Source organism: Varroa jacobsoni, unplaced genomic scaffold (assembly GCF_002532875.2).
Source record: "Varroa jacobsoni isolate VJ856 unplaced genomic scaffold, vjacob_1.0 contig00813, whole genome shotgun sequence".
Classification (NCBI taxonomy): domain Eukaryota; kingdom Metazoa; phylum Arthropoda; class Arachnida; order Mesostigmata; family Varroidae; genus Varroa; species Varroa jacobsoni.
In genome coordinates, this window is record NW_019214532.1 from 1 (window position 1) to 14,366 (window position 14,366).

Sequence of the window (14,366 nt, forward strand, 5' to 3'; positions counted from 1 at the left end):
TATATATATGTGTGTGTATGTGTACGGATCGGTAACACGCATAACGTGCACTGTTGTCGAATATCATCATCGTCAAAGTCGTTGCTTGAAGCTTCTGCTCAGCACAGATTCGCGCACAGAAGGGCACTACCAAACACACACACACACACACAGACACACACGCATATATTTATATATACTACATTGAACACACGGACCGGCAGACAGACAGACAGACAGACAGACAGACAGACAAAACACCACCATAGGGCAGCACAGCACAAGGACAACAACGCGGAATACGTAAAAACACAGTCGAGGACTTTATTTTATCATCAGGGTTAGCGGCAGCAGCAGCAGCGGCGGCGGCGGCGGCGGCGGCGGCGGCGGCGGCAGCAGCAGCAGCAGCAGTAGTAGTAGTAGTAATGACGGCGCATAGAAGCTGCTGCTGCTGGTGCCGGTTCTCGTCTTAGTTGTCCGCGTGTTCTTCTTGCCTTATTCATAATATTCTAACAACAGCAGACGTGGTCGGTTCGTTATCCGCGTTACGCTACTGCCACGGCAGCAACGATCACACACCAGCTAAGTTGGACCAGGCATATAATGGGTGGGTGGTTTGGGGCATAGTATTGAACCGAACAATATCAACGGTTAGCTAGCGTTAGTTGTGCCAGTACTGGAATCGATGGTCGTAGCACGAGTCGTTGAAGTGCTATCGCTAAGAGTAGGGGGCTCAATATTTTTACTGGGGTCCCACTACAACAGCAAAAGCAACAGCATTGGCTATATCCAGCCATCGTATCCATTTCTGCATTCGAGAAGTGAACTGGCGGACGTCTGATTGGGGCTATTAGGCGACACAGTTCGTATATGTCTACACCTCCGAGTTGTCTATATCGGTCCATATGTGTATATGTTGCATGTACAAACTTATAGTAAGTAGTCTATGGTCTAAAGTTGTTGATTGTTGTATATAAAAATGATTAGTACAATCGAATTGTGTTTGGATATGCCGGTTGGGGAGGCGAGGAGGGGAGGGGAGGGGAGGGGAGGGGGTTGGTCTGCGGTTTGCCAGTAATCGCATCGCTGTTGTTTCAGCGATTGGCACTGAATGGAGGTCTCGGCTCTGTTGCGTGCGTTTGTAAATAGAGCGAACAAGAAAGCAGCTAAATCGATATGAAAAAGACAACGCTCACGAAAACGATCAACAATAACAAAAAACACATACACACCTAAACGCATTATACTGTGACAGCAAATACGAGTGAACATAGAAGAGTACCTCCATGTCTTAGACGAACAGATAGGCACATTTGCTCACAGCTGCTTTCAAGAACCTCATATAGTTGCAAAGAGTCATCGTACTGAATTGTGGGGTGGTAATGAAGACAGTGGAAACGCTCGACGAATGACGTACGCCGCAACGGAACCAGGACCCCGCAATGAGGAATACTTAGTTGGACCGCCAACTGGCGATGCTGGAGCGGAGCTATTCCATTGATGTGATAATGTTATAGTGCAGAATAATTGTAGATTCACTCACGGGAAGACAAGACGAAATAAGCGTTAAGGCCTGAACTCAGATGTTGCTATGAGGAACTTGGATGAAGCTGATTGCACAGAGACGATGAAAGACAAAACACTGCGCTATATGTACACGTTCGTTTAAGACTTAAATATCGAAAGGCAGTTATTGCAGTATTAATGCGCCAATAATACCAGTAACGTCATGAGCTCTTAGACGATACAACAATGTGTTACTTCATTGTACCACTTCATCCACGAAGGCATTCATCACATCAATGAAATAGTTTGACGGTAACAAAAGTACGAAACTAAAGGAGAGGATATTGCCAAGGAGAGCTCGCCGCGCCAGCGCAAATTAACTAGATCATTTCGACGGAACGTTTGCAGCCGCTGCTGTTTCAATCGCATAAATGTTCTTCATTCCTTACTTCACGCATTTGGATTTCGCAGTCGCTGGCTTTTCTTTTTTTTTTTTTTTTTTCCGTTTTTACTGGTCTCATCGACATCCTTTGTTCAGATGTGTGTGTGTATATATATATAAAAGATTTTTATCATATATATATATATATATATATAGTCGTATGTACAAAATGCAGGTATTTAGAAAAATATATCGAGCGGTCAATTTAACCTAGGCAGCATTCATGAACAGAATAATAATAACAATCATAAAAATATCCACACACAGACGCACACACCTATATATATATATATAAAATAGATTAGCAGCCACTAGATTGAGATGGGATATTACGATCGTTGGTGTTTCATTACTCGTTGTGCAGTGGCAACACGACTCGTACGCCCGTCATTGTCACCATCGATTTCCTTACTTTTTTTTTCCTACGTTTCCTTTGTCTCGTACTTCTTACAGCTTGCTTTTGTTGTTGTGATGATTTTTTGTTGTTACTGTCGTTAGGGTGCTATACCTTATCCATGCCTGTGTATTAAGTATTGATCGATTCGATTGGTTCGGTTCCTCAAACCGGCGGTGCTGCCTATTTACTATATGTGTTACAGTTATTGCTTACGTTAACATGCATTCATCGTGATTGTCCTGCTTTTTGTGTGTGTGTGTGTGTGTCTGAACGTAGTTTTGTTGTTGTGATGGTGAGGCAGGACAAAACACTGGAATAATGATGTGTACATATGAAGTTATCTATTCTTGATGTAAGATTCAATTGTGAATTGCTCGTGTCTGATGTAGCGGAGGAAGGCCGTGATTGATGATGGCGATACTGTTGACGTTGTTGTAAGCTGGGCCCGGAGACCTCGAGGGGGAAAAACAACGAGAGTCGTGTTTATTGTATCCTACAACTGAATATCACAGCCGTTGTGCGCAGCGACGCAGTCGCTCTGGCTGGCTGGGGGTCGACACGCAGGCGGCGCATAGTCAAGCATTAGCACCTGCTATGGCCGACGCTACAGCCATACGACGAGCGTTGACACAGCCAGCCAAGCACAACTCGCAGCCCAACACTGCCACGAACAGCATCAGCAGCTTTGCCTCCAATATCATCATCGCCATCAGCAGAGGCAGCACCAGCGGCGAAACCGCTGCCGTCATCACCGCGGGTACTACAACTACGACCACCACAGCCATGGCTACCGCCATCATCGACACGCCATGCCATGCTACATACAGGTGGTGACCTTGCACTAAGATGAGCGGCCTCGTGGTGCGGGGCAAAAGGCGCCCGGCTTGAGGCGTTCGTCACGCAGCAGTTCGCGCTACAGCCCTTCGCTAGAAACGAACCAAACAACAACGACGGCGTCTATCGCTCCGGCTGCCGCTGTCAACACCGTCAACAACAACAACAACAACAACAACAACAACAACAACAACAACAACAGCAGCAGCAAGAACGAAACAACGACCGACGAAGTTAGCAACGACGAGGCTTTTGCTGGCCCCGACGCCAGCTAAGAGTAATAGTTGCGGCTTCGCTGCAGACTTTTGCGTTGCTGGGGGGCGCCTGGAGAGGTGGTAACCATTCTTATGACGTAGCGAAGAGACTGAGCGACAAGATTCGTCGAGAAGGTGGCGGCCGTGGTAAAGAAAGGACCAAACGGAAAAATTAACCGGACGCAACACGGTATCTGCTCCTGAAGGTGCGCTTGATTAGCCATGAGACGTCAAGTCGTAATAGGACTGATCTACAGTGTCGTTTAGGGTAAAAATAAGCCTTCACGAGAGCTTTGCTGAGCAAAGACGCTTCCCAGCTGATTGCAGTTTGGCTGGAAAAGGTTGTAGAAAGGCCATCGCGCTATGCAGCACGCAAGATCAGGTTGAATGAAAAATTATTCATCATTATTGTTATGAAATGTATATCGCAGTCGAAATTACACAACCTCAGTTTCTACTTTCTACTTCATTGGACATTTCCTAGACTCGAGGCGTCACATTGCATTTTTCTATTTAGCTTATCCTATTACTACGTGCGCTGAGGAGTAGTTACACGCACTGCTAGCACTACAGCCATGATAAAGCATGCCGGAATTGATTCCGTGGTACGTTAGCATCGTATGCGCAATGTGAACGTGCCTTCCATGAGCCTTATTGAAATGGGTGATCTGAGCTACAGCTGTGCTATACATATTGGGCAGAGTCACAGCATTTAGTAGCGGCAGACGAGATAAAAGTATGAGTAAACCAACTTTACAACGAGTTGCGATGCGGAACCATTCTGCGATATCAGTGTATGTGTGTTTCTGTTTCAAGTAGATTTTTTGTTAATTTATTTACTATTATTAGAAAAAAACCTGAAAGAACAACAATAGGGCGTTTGCTTAATAAAATAAATAAAACCACAGCTGCCGCTACTGCCGCGCTCACTGGATCTTTCAGTTGTTTTCAAAAAAAGCCTACGTCCCAATATCCAAGCAGCGTAACACACATATGCTCCATAGTAGTCCAATGATACGGCACCAGAATAATCCAACGCGACACTGAACTCAATGTAACTGAGGGTTGTAGGCACAGGTCCTGCATTGCACGACACTTCATGAACGCACAACCGAGACATTTCGTATATCGATTGGAACCGATCGCAGGCGAGAACATTTCTTAATTTGTATTATCACCGACTCAAGCAGACATATAAAAATATTTCTTCAATCATACACGCAGTGCGTATATATGTATATATATATATATATATATATATATATATATATATATATACACATACATGTAAAATTGTAATATGGTGAAGAATGTTAACGCTTAGGTAAAAACAATTTGAGTTGGTGGGGCAAAGGGCAACGGTGGTAGGCAGATTTCTCGGTCGGGTATTTGAAAAGAGACGTTTTTATATACTTATTTTAATAAAATGAACAATTTCTGGGGAATTTATAATATTTTGCGCAATGACTGGCTATCAGTACGTTAGACGTATGCTCAGCATCGAGTTATGATTGTAGAAATCGGCGTTCCACCACCGTTATCCCATCCTTTGGACGATGTTCCATATGAAACCACAGATACTATTAATTGACCTCGACCGTCTGAACAAAAAGACTCCCTCTGGCCGACTGGTCGAATGCCTAACATGTTATCGCAGGTACAAACGATGATTAAAACCAGAATGATTAAAACGAATTTACGATCTCTAGGAGGTATCTCAAGGTCAACAAGTTAACAACAATGGCCGATTCGAGATTCGGCATTAAGCCGAGTTCCCCGATCAACACCGTACGCGCATTGCAGGTAGGTAAAATAACCTGCTGATTATTGCCATTCTTATTACACAACAAATTATTATGCTCTACACTGGAGTCTCGATACTTATATTTTATCAGTACTATAAGAATCATGGTTACTCTTAGTCCAATAGCATGTACTCGAAGTCCTCGACCTTAATCGTATCGAAATCCGAGTCTCGAACCTTGATAAGCGTCGGCTCGAAGTAGTCGAAGCAATTGCTGCTATTACTGCTTGAGCAGTTGTTTGTGTTTGGGTTGTTGACGCTGTTACTTGTGTGTTGCAGCTGATGCTGCTGTTGGTGTTGCTGCTGGTGCTGCTGTTGTGGTTGACTGTGTGGAAGCTGGGTCTGATTTTGCACTGGACAAGTGTTATTACTACTATTATTATTGTAGTCGATGGCCAGCTGTGGCTGTTGGGGCTGTTGCTGGATCTGTTGAACGATTCCTACCTTACAATCCATCTGATCAGGGTGGTCGGCGGGCAGGACACTGCACACTTCGCGGATGCGTGCCTGTTCGCCGAACAATGTCGGTACAGCGTCCTTGCGTAGTTTTCCTTTTGAGTCGAAGCGTTCGCTAGTGAAGTGCGCCTCGCAGAGGAAGTCCCCGTTCGATGCCATCTTGAGGGTGCCGTCCGGATTGCTCAGATTGACGTTCATACACCAGACCATACGAAGGAGAACGTCATCGGGGAAGCCGACCAATTCAGGAAGTTTACATGGTGGCGCTGGCGTATGGCCCAGCAGGTTAGCCAACGTGGGTGCTTTCTGGCTGGACGATGTTTCAGGTCGGGGCAACCGATTCGTGGGGCACTGTGGAATAAAACATCTCGGTGAACCGCCTCGGCACAGTTCACTGCCCGTTGAATCGTACGAGGTTGAAGACTCGATGCCTGGCGATGCTAATCCGGGCTCCTCTTTAATGTGGAGTGACGAGTCGGAGATCTGGGTCTCAGAGAGTTCAGTGTAGTCGGATCGACTTACGGCCGTCTTGAACGCATGCTGGAAATGCCCCGTATGTTGATGTCCGTGAGTGAGGCCCGGATGTGTCCCATGACTGTTGATCTGATCGTCAGATGCATCCGGGCCAGGAAATTTACTGATCAGGTAGTCAAACTGTCCCGACGCATGTTGCATCTTAAAACGCTTAAGCGGATGAATTGGCTCTTGAGGAAGTTGAGGTTGCTTCGGATAAGTAGCGACAGGACGTAGAAGTGTGGGAGCCGCCTCACCTCCTCTATATTCCTCGGTCGGCGCATGGTGTGGCGTTAATACCGGCATCGCATTTTCCCTGTTATGTTGTTGATCCCCAGAGTGCACGACAGCTCCACTATTAACTCCCGCACCCACAGCACTACCGACGCTCTGGCAGCAATCCAAGCGTTCAACAGGCGCCGTTTTCGACCGAACCCCCTTCTCTACCGGGGCATGATTGTGGTCACCAGACGCTCGAAACACAGACACTTTGTCACTATTCGCATGGTATAGTAGAGACACAGCTGCTGGACAGCGGGCGGAGCGGTATTTCGAGCACTCGTAGTACACTTTGGTTCCTTCTTGAACCTGCGTTTTCTTCTGCATCACCCAGGTACGTTCGGCAGCCACAAATCCCTTGGCTTCAGCATCGTTGTCATAGTAACAGATTAAAGTCCATTGGCGTTCTTTGCCGCGACCTCGGCGTTTCGGGGTTCCGTCTGCACCGCCAGCATTCTGGGCCTTGCCCATGTTGCTGGTCGGTGGTGAATGTACACTGGTCTGCACGGCTGTACTGGGTGCTGTTGAGCAGTTTGAGTTTGTGGACGTCGACAGCGACAGCGGCGTGGTCACCGAAGGTAAGGCTGCTGATGGTGACAATGAACTTGCTGTCGTCGTGCTTGCACCAGGGGCACTAGCTGAGGAGGCCCCGCCACAGCTACCTCCGGATGACGAAGTGCTCAGTGCTGATGTCGACGCGGATGAAGATTTAACTGTGGCACTGCTGTTGTTACCACTGTTGTTATTGTTGTTGTTTGATAAGTGCAAATCGCGTTTGCCCTTCGTCGGCTGAACAAGCGACAGCGGAAGGGGGCTAGAGGTCGAAAAGTCCCGGGCCCTCTCGAAGCTGTTGCTGTTGTTGTTAGTGTTGTTCTCAAGTTGCTGTTCGAGCTGTTCAAGCTGTTTATCCAGGTGTTCACGCTGTTGCAGCTGGTGGTCACGGTAACGTTGGGCGTTCAGCTCATGATTGTGCTCGGCCGCCTTCTTTGCGAACTGCAGCCAGATAGAGTCGAGATGTGAGCCGCCGTCGTGTGCGCCGTGAGCGCTGTGGGGACCGGCCGCCAATCTGTTCAGCGCCTCGCCACTCTTCAGGGTTGGCAGGCCCGTCAAGGGTAGGGGCAACTGCGCTAGATGCCCAAAGTGACTCACCACACGGTCCGCCGCTAGAAGGGCGGCCAGACCACTCGCCCCGATAGCATGAGCGTGCGGGTGCCCGCTGTGCGGTTGTGGCAAAGGAGCAGACGACATTTTACTGAGTCCTGCGTCGGCTGTTTTTAGCTGAAAGACTTCAGTCCGTCAGAGGGTGCTAGTTGGCTGCGGGGCGACTTCTGCTGCGCGTCGGCTGCTAGACCGAAGTGTGGGCAATTAAGGGAGCTGAAGTGTGGGGAGAAAGAGCAATGAGGCGGTACCGCGCGTTGTTGTAGTAGACTCACACAAGACAGGCGACGTAACAGATGAGGCAGGACTCGCTACTGTCACTGAAAGGGTCACCGACTGGTGACTGTTGGTGCTGGAGAAATGCAGACGTAAATAGCGTTGTTCACCCCGCGTGACTTCTCCTTCGTACGATACCGTATGTATCTGAACATAAACGATCACTAGTGAAATTGTTGTTACCTTTAATGAGTGTAAGGCACCCTGCGCCTGCTCAGACTGTAGAAGATAATAATGAACAAAAACCCAGATTAAAACAAAGGTGTCGCTGCTGGTCAAGCGAAGTGCGACGATTAACGAAAAAGTAAAAACGCTTCTTGAGTTGTTCTCTGTGGTAACGAGAGACAGATTTCACACTATTGATTATCCAGATGGTGAGAGCGCGCACATTAATATCCAGTCACGGTTTCCTTAAGTCAACCTATTCAGTTCATTTCATTAGTCGATCTCATTGACAAGCGTTGGCATTCACTTTGTCGTCGCAGTTGTGGTCATTGTCGTGGTAGAAGTCGTAGCAGAAACGAGGCACAATTCAAATCTTCTCGTTCACCATTCGAAGTAGGTCAGTTTTACGTAGGGAAATAGCACCGTTCACGCACAAGCACATTCACAGGGACGGAACAGACACTTCAATCAGCTTCACTCGAAACAGCAGCGATTGTATGTTGTGTTCACGATTCGTTGTCCTTATTGTAACCGTCCTAACTTCCGCACTTTCAACACACAGGTAACTGAATTTAGCAATTACGATTCTAAGAAATCTATGCAATCTGTATAAAGGTAAATCAGGTGTGGGTTGCAATTTACTGTCAGATGGCCGGAACAACTAATTCACGGCTACCCAGCTGAAAATTAACGCTAACTGCTGATGTAATAGTTGGCGATCTGACACGCTCCATACTCGTCACCATCCAGCGCGGCTAGGTGCCCAGCTAAAAGAGTTCCAATAACTGTGATACGCGACTTTAAGCCTGAAACTCCACACTCGCAGTCGTCTGTGATCGTACAATATGCGAGTGCCTACAACTACTGGATCTGTAGCGGTAGTTGATCTATGTCCTATTGCGCGCTCCTCAATAGGGTCTAGCGATGCTGACCACGACGTAGGACACAACAACAGGGCACCGTTTTCCTTTCTACGTATCCTTTATAGTATCCTATGCAAACCAGCGCAATGCAGTACGAAGTTTATGATACGGTATACCAGCACTAGTATAATACTACTCATAGTAGCTATAGCAACCGCGGCAGTACACGATAGCACAGTGGCAAACAGGAACTTGTGGGACGTGTCTGACGGACATCCGCCGGGCTCCGCGGTCAGAAGCCGAGTGGTCGCTGGAACGGGCTCACTTTCTTCACTTTCTGTTGCGACGGATAGGGCTCGAGTCGCAGTCAATCAGTGAAACAGTGCAGCCGGTTACACTCTCAGCAGCAGCTGCCATTGCTACCGCCGCTGATGTTGCCGTTTCTTCCTGCTACTGCGCTGTTCTCTCAAACGACCACTAGTTCCATCGGCTGCAGCAGCGTCAAGCATCCGCCGCAGCGGACCACAGTCGTAGCAGCTGCTCCATGACGTCGCTATTGGTGTTCCCGCTGTTGGTGGCGATGGGCATGACGGCTCGGTGAAGGGAACTTCTTCCCGGCAGCAACAGCAACAGCAGCAGCGGTGGTTGTGGTAACCACTTGCAACGGAAGGATCTTGCGGGTTGATCTGCTGCTTTTAGTAGGCAACACGATCGCCTGGATCTGGCCGGGTCTGAACCCGACAAAAAGGAAACCCCGTTCTGGGACCGAGACTGAATCGCTGGCCACCGGTTGGATTGTAGTAGAGACACGCTGTCAGATCTCGGTCGAGCTGGCCGTGCCGCTGTGTGTCATGATTGTGTGCGCGAGCGCTTCATCTGCGGCAAAACGGCTGGGTTAGTGAGTGAGTCGTTCTGCAGCTACACTTACTCAATAGAGCTGAAGCCGTTGATGCTGGAACCGAGGCAGCCGTAAGCCAAGTCACCGCCGCCAACAATGACGACGACTTCGTCGTCGTCGGAAGTGTTTCTTTTTCCGTTTCCCTCGGACGGAAGCAACACACAGACACACAGACACACACACACACACACACACACACACATACACACACACACATACACACACACACTCGGACCGTTTTGGACCGCCATTCACCGATACATGACGTATGTACACTCAGGCATCACGCACATCGGAATACAGTAACTAATTCAACCTCACGTACATAAGGAAACGTCACACATTCAGCTCGTGGCAAAAATATTTGTCTGTCTGCCTCCCTATAGCAAACAAGAGAACGTATTAAACACCTTTTGGCGAAGAACAGGCGCTAACCTACCCAGAGGTGCCCCAACTATGTAGACAAACCTGATGGGCAGGTCGTTAAACAGGCAAGCGAGCATGGCATTGCGCTTAACTGTTCCTGGGTTTTCTAGGAGATATTGTTTGAAACTTATTAACGTTTCGCGCCGGGGCTGATAGCTAGAACAGGGCGACTCACATCAACTGAAACGGAAAAAGCAGAGGTGAGCTTCATGTCTGCATCGTTATTTTGACAATCTCTATGCCTGTTTGTATTTTAACCTGTCGCTACATTGCTTTTATTAGAGACATCTGTGTATGTGTTTTCCAATCCATGTGCTTGTCTGATTGTAGCCGGTGCACCGGCTGCGTAACATCTGCTTACTCGCCAGCGGCATTTGTTACCGCTGCCGTGACTGTGGTGACAGCCGCGTATCGGCAGAAGTCATAGCAACGGCGGATTCCCCAAGTGACCTACATCACAACTCCGAGCTCGGCGCCATCCTTCTGCCACCAGCAGTGCTAGTGCTGCCACTTCAAGCAGGCAGCCAGCCAGCCAGCCAACCAAAATCAGCAATCGACTTCAGCGCACCGGCGTCGGCAACTAAAAGAGTAGTAATGGCTGAGGCAGAAGCAGAAGTATCTGCAGGAGGGAAAAGTCAGCCGTAGAGGGAAGCACTTAGTTTGCCAGCGTCCGCTTTGCTGCTGTTGAAGTAGCTTGGGGATAGTTGCTAACGAAGTCGCAGAAGCGGGAATAGTTCGTTGTTTGATTGCTTGGATGAATCTTTCTTTGATGACGAAATCATCGACGCTGCTGTTCCAACAACGGTGGCCCCAGCAGCTGAACAAATGAACAGAACTCTCAGTTACTCTGGGGACGTCAAACGGCTCTAGTAGACAGGACGACTTTTGACGAGGTTATTCCTTTTTTGCTATTTGCTTTACCGCTTCTTCATTGCCATTTTTCTTCGACAGTGTTGTTCCGCCATCGAGACTCCTCCTCCTCCTCCTCCTCCTCCTCCTCCTCCTCCTCCACTTTGCTTTTCGTCTAGTATAACAGCAACAATTAGTCCTTCTTGTCTCTTGCTACTGTCGCTGCTCTTCTCTCCTTGGACGCCTTTTCCTTTTAAAGTTGTATCTCTGTGTTCATGGATTTATCGGGACCTGTATGTACGTCTGCGTGCATATTTTAAACTAGGACTTGGTTGATGGGTACTTTCAATGACAATGCTAGTTTTTGCCGCCTCAGTCTTCACTAGCGTTTTCGCCAATAGTGTGCAAGATACATGCCTGTACTAAGGTATCGGTAAGGTAAGGTAAGAAACACTGAAGACCCGCTACAACAGCGGGTGTGTAATACTCGGTGGGTCAAAATTTGGAAAATAATGGGAGTTATAGACTTTATGACTGAATACCCCCCGAACGTTCCCTTAGGCCCGAAACACTGTCAGGGGATCACGTAGAGTAATGAAGGCTTCTCCTTCAGAATAGTTATTTCTGACTGGATAATAGATGTATAAAGCATGAACATATGCATTTTCTAGTATTATATTGGTCAGTTTTTTGTCAAGCAGCACCAAAGCAAAAAAAAATACGACCACAACTCGCATTGCGACAGCAAATGCGGTAGCTGCAGTATTTTTATTACAGTTCGCTTGCAAGCATGAGTTGGTCTTTTTAGTCGTCCATCGGTGCTCATTTATGCAACGAAGTCGCTGAAGAGAACTGGGACTTTTTTTTTTTTTTTTTTTTTTACCATACGTGTTGTTATTACTACTACTACTACCAGCGGCGACGCACGCCATCTCTGACAGACTCATCGCACAGTGGAAAGCGTACGTGAAAATTTCTTGCTACTTCATGATCAATGTCTATTCAAGCTACCAACAAACGATTTCCGCTGCCCGGCCAGCGCTTTCTCTTTCCTTTTCTTCAGCGCGTTTGAACCCGACACAGCGGCGATCGACTCGCTTTTTCGTTTACTCGTTCCTCAGAAAAACAGTAAATAACGTTTGAAGAGTGAAAGTGCCCCCAATACAACATCAAAGGGCGAACAGTTACATCCCACAGTTGATATAAGCAATAGAAACAGCCATCGTGACAATATCGCGCCCGGGTTTTGGATTTCTGGAGTGCGGTGAGAACCTGGCGGTGCGAACGAAAAGCTGTCAACCATCCTGGCGTATGAATGAATATATATGTGTGTGTGTGTGTGTGTGTGTGTGAAAAGTAAACATACTGTCATCGTGCGTTCCCTACAAGGTAACAGCTGTGACCGGATAGAGAAGATGTCAGCGGATATATATATTCACTGGATATATACGCATGCGGGCTTGTGATCTGGATCATCCCTTATCCGTCGCCGGGCAAGGGGGCACAGGTTTAGCATATTTTATCTCGAACAGGTAGGTATGTGTAATGTAAAAAAATCGAAAGGTTATGTTATTCTTAATATTACTATTGAATGTATTTTCATAAAAAATAGCATTATCGTTTTTGTATCAACACAATATATTGAAAATGTCTCTCCATGAATCAGAGCTTATCCCTCGTTTACTTCCCCGTATAATGTGAAGTGACTTCATAATAAATAATCAGGAACGTCACAAGGTATAATCTTAGATTTTTCTGTTATTGATAGGACAAAGAGCCTATCGAATTTGTGAATCTCGCTTACATTTGCTCATTCTCATCTAGTGTAAATGAAACAAATAAGAAGGACGCCATTTCTGCTGGTGACATCTGCCATCTTATTGTTTCAGTAGCTGGAACAGAGCAGATCGAAATCGTCCCGATCTCCGATTTGCACGACCACGGCTGCCATTACGGTGTTCGAATTCTACAACGCAGGTAACATGTCGGCATCAGTCGAAGGAGTATCGTAATTTTCCTCGGCTGCTTGAGCTTACTCGAACGCAGCAGGCACACGCGATCCCTGTCAGCGGGCGAACAAAAATGCAGCTCTAGAGATTCGCAAAAGAAACTGAAAACGGACGACTGATGTGCCGCCACCGTCAGCAATGCTAGTCGATAACGGCCGAGAAGCGTTCTTTCGTATTTCGGGTAGAAGTTCGCTCGGAACGAAAAAAATTAATATGTTTTAGTGACCGTAACGTAGGTATATCTACCAGCGAACATGCTTACCATTGGAGACAGCAGCGACTACCTGTTGCGATATAAGTGTCACACTGAGAAGCAAAAATGGCCTTCTAGGCAGGCGCAGAACGTGAAAATGAAAAGGGGCTGCTGTTAGAGATAGAGGTAGTATTTCATGGGGTGCACGATCTATGCTCGGGGGTAAGGGAAGTAACAGTAAAGAAAATAGTAACTGCAACAATGGTACATAAAGTATTGTACGAATGCTGAACTAAGCAGAAAGAAAAGGGCTTTTCAAATATACGCAATGTAAATATAATAATATTTTATGTAGCAACAGCTTTTACAATTGCAAGTTCGATGTTAAGCTGTTTGAACAGAAAATTTCTCAATAGAATAGCTTACGGCCAACAAGCCGAATTCAGGTCTAAACTGGGTTGACACTATGATCGATTTCGTACCAGATTTTCTACACAATCAAAGTCGCTCTGGCAAGGGAAAAATTAGAAAATCTATATTTGCCAGATGACAAGGCTCAGTCACTCAGGTTAGGAAGCAGCTGAGTCTCGCGAGACGTAAAAAAGGTTCAGCTGTGCTCGGAAACATATCTTTTGCGAACGGCAACATCGAAGGTGATGTAGCTTAACAGAAGGCGCTATAGTGCTAGAACAACATCTGCCGAATACCTGAAATGAGCGAGGTAACAGAAAATAGAGCCGTTGATACCACATGAAACTTTATAGAATATGTAAAAGGCTATCTATTTTGTGAGCGTGCTCTACTCGGAGCTGTTCGGGAACCCATCTGTCGGTAATAAACAATCGTTCGGAAGTGGCTTCTTGTTGTTTGTTCACTATTCAGATTGAAATTCATCGGCTCCTTGCGACAGCTTTTCCGCCGTACTAACAATGCACGATTTCTCATCTGTTTTTTTTTTTCTTTTTCTTCTTTGTTTGTAAAACGACCTTATGTAAAGGTAATAGCTGTTTTTCTCGAATCTTTCAAAATTATGCTGTTTAAGCAATATCTCAGCTACCTAAAGCA

At 46.8% G+C, this 14,366-nt stretch overlaps 1 long non-coding RNA gene across 2 annotated transcripts; it reads left to right on the forward strand.

Moving 5' to 3' along the window:
• The first annotated feature begins 260 nt into the window (after positions 1-260).
• LOC111271632 (uncharacterized) lies at positions 261-14,160 on the forward strand. 2 transcript variants are annotated; one of them, XR_002686990.2, is made up of 3 exons: positions 261-5,215; positions 12,489-12,631; positions 12,992-14,160. It is a non-coding gene; the product is annotated as an uncharacterized LOC111271632 (long non-coding RNA). The 2 variants fall into 2 exon arrangements; XR_002686991.2 differs by having other exon boundaries at positions 12,496-12,631.
• Positions 14,161-14,366: the final 206 nt, after the last annotated feature.